Source organism: Vicia villosa, linkage group LG2 (assembly GCF_029867415.1).
Source record: "Vicia villosa cultivar HV-30 ecotype Madison, WI linkage group LG2, Vvil1.0, whole genome shotgun sequence".
In the NCBI taxonomy this organism is placed as follows: Eukaryota; Viridiplantae; Streptophyta; class Magnoliopsida; order Fabales; family Fabaceae; genus Vicia; species Vicia villosa.
In genome coordinates, this window is record NC_081181.1 from 62,132,342 (window position 1) to 62,135,824 (window position 3,483).

Genomic DNA, 3,483 nt, shown 5'->3' on the forward strand with positions numbered 1-3,483 from the left:
TTTGTCGTTTAGTTTTGTTCTGTAACATTTCAGGATGTAGAGATGCTCTGATGATGCTCTGGTACATTCAACAATGTTCTGATACAATCTAGCATGAAGTGATAAAAGAAGAAATTCAAGCTCTAAAGCTGTCCAAATGGAAGCAGGAATCAGAAGCTGTGAATGTTCTGAAGATCAAAGAAATTCAAGTTCTGAAGTTGTCTGATGGAAGCAGGAATCAGAAGCTGTGAATGTTCTGAAGATCAAAGAAATTCAAGTTCTGAAGCTGTCCGATGGAAGCAAAAGTCAGAAGCTGTGAATGTTCTGAGGATTTAAAAGAAATTCAATGTCCTGAAGCTGTCCTATGGAAGCAGAAATCAGAAGTCATGAATGTTCTGAAGATCAAGCACTGTGAACGTCTCTACCGAAATAATCAGGGAAGTCTTTTATTTATAAAATTCTTCTAGTATTAATTTCAGGGGGAGATTATTCATCTCAGGGGGAGATTGTCAATCTCAGGGGGAGACATATTCACATGCTTATGCTATAGCTGTGTAATTTGTCTTTAGCCGTCTGCTCTTTCTGATCGCAAATTCATATCATTTATATATGTTTTTGTCATCATCAAAAAGGGGGAGATTGTTAGAACAAGATTTGTTCTGATCAATATTCTTAGTTTTGATGATAACAAGGATATGAATTTTGTGTGAGATAATGTGGTACTCTAATACACTGCAATTTCCCTTTCAGGAAATATATAAAGAGTATGCACAAATCAGCGCTCAGAAACTTTGTCTCAGAAGGTTCAGCATGCAACATCAGAACATGGTATGGCAAGACATCAGAAGATGGTCAAGGCAGAATCAGAACATGGGTCTATGGAAGCATCAGAAGAACTTGAGACCAGAAGCAGAAGCACTGAAGTTCTCATGGTATCACGCTCAGAAGAACTTCAAGGTCAGAAGACAAGAAGATGCTATGCACCAAGCTGTTTGACTCTGATGATATTCAAATATTATATACACAAACATCAGATCAGAAGAAAGTACAGGTGGCAGGCTACGCTGACTGACAAAAGGAACGTTGGAAGCTATTAAAGGCAACGTCAGTAGACACAGCGTGAACAAGGCTCGAGGTAGTTGACAAAAGCGTGAAACATTAAATGCAATGCTGTACGGAATATGCAAAGCATTAAATGCTCCCAACGGTCATCTTCTCAAACGCCTAAATAAATGAAGTTCTGATGAGAAGCAAGGTTACCAATCTTGAATAAACTTATTCAAAAAAAACTTGCTGAAACGCTGTTCAAATTCAAAGCTCAGAAACTTCATCTTCATCAAAGCTCACTACATTGCTGTTGTAATATATTAGTGAGATTAAGCTTAAACGTTAAGAGAAATATCACTGTTGTGATTATAGCTTTTCAGAAGCATTGTAAAACTCTTATTTGATTACATTAATTTGTAAGTAACTAGAGTGATCAAGTGTTGATCAGGATACTCTAGGAAGTCTTAGCTTGTGTCTAAGCAGTTGTAATTAGAGTGATCACGTGGTGGTCAGGATACTCTAAGAAAGTCTTAGCTTGTGTCTAAGCATTTGTTCCTGGAGTGATCAGGCTGTGATCAGGATACTCTAGAAAACTTAGTCGCGGACTAAGTGGAAAACCATTGTAATCTGTTGCGATTAGTGGATTAAATCCTCAGGTGAGGTAAATCACTCCGTGGGGGTGGACTGGAGTAGTTTAGTTAACAACGAACCAGGATAAAAATAACTGTGCAATTTGTTTTTATCGTTCAAGTTTTTAAGACTACACTTATTCAAACCCCCCCTTTCTAAGTGTTTTTCTATCCTTCATAATGATGATTGATTTGTTTTGGAAGATATGAATACATGTATGTTCTTTATGGGTAATGGTGATGAGGATTGATGCGGATACATGTATGTTCTTATTGATGATGATGATGATTGATTGTATTTGAATGATGCTAATGTATATAAACATACTTTGGTGATGATGATGATGGTTGAGTATTGGATGATGTTAGTCATAGACTTGACGGTGGTGTAAGTATGTTTCATATATGTTTGCATTCATTCATAATCATGTGTTGAGGGCTGAATCCAGATGACGTTGTGGATTCAGTGAAGGGCATAATTTCCATTGTGTGGAATTTGTGCTAGCAAGGCCGTATCTTGATGATGTTGGATCGGTCGGTGGGTTATTCCCATTGATGAGGATTGGTACCACATGCATAGTGTCAGTTTATACATATGCATGATTCGTGTGACTTGAATGATGAGTATGATTGTATGTTTGAACGGTGTATTCTGTTGATGTTTGTGTAAATGATGGATATTTCCTGATAATCTGAATATGATGAAATTGGGTGGATAATATAACTATGAGGTGTTATTGTTTATGATGCTATAATATTTATTAATCGTGAATGAAACTCACCCTTACATGTTGTCATTTTCAGATTGAGGATAGCGACTTTCAACTTTGTGAGGATTAGCTCATGAGTCAGTGTGTTAGTTTAGCGTCAGGTGTCATGCTCTGATATTATAACACTGGGAAACGCTAGTATAGAGCTTTGATTATAACTCTATTTATTTATTTTGGATTCATTTTGTGGGATTTTGTATAGATGATGTTATGCTTATCCTTGAAGAATGTTCCGCTGTGTAGAAACATGATTATGATAAAGTTATGATTTGTTCCTAAGTGTAGCATGACAAATGACTTATGATAAATTGGTTTAAATTGAATTGTGGCACCTTTGTTTTTATGTTTTACTCTGAATTTTTATATAATTGCGGCGGGGTTTAGAAGGGTATTACAATCGTGGTGTGACCTTAACGCGATTCTGATGCGACGTCATCACGACTGCGATAAAAATAGTGGCAAAAAAATTTCTTGCTTTTCTCCCGATTTTCACTAAATACATATTTTCTTCCTCTATGGAGATTTTATTCATTTATTCAATTTTTTGGCTTGGCTTTTGCTCATAATACCACTACTTTGCTAGAAAGTGCTCGCACATATTATGTAATGATCGAGTGCCATCAATACAACATCAAATATCATATGTTGAAACACCGTAACAAAATAGAAGAGTAGAGAGAAAACATCACCATATACTTAACTTAGGAAGAGCCCTTATTTACCAATCCAAACTTCCCAAACAGAATTACCTCATCAACTTATGCCCCTCAACATGCAGTCTTCCTTATGAATAGAATTACCTCACCATTACTTCAAAACAAGTCACCTTATCATATTCTATATGACAAAATTCATGACATTCAGCATTTCAAAGTATGTGATTGTCTTGCTTATGCAACTACAATCAAATCCCACAAATCAAAATGAGACCCTAGATTTAGAAAATTTGTTTTCATGAGATATAAGATAGGTTTTAAACAAAGTGTTCTTCTTGATCTTTACACAAAATAAATATTTATTTCAAGACACTTATATTTTCATGAACTTATAATTCCTTA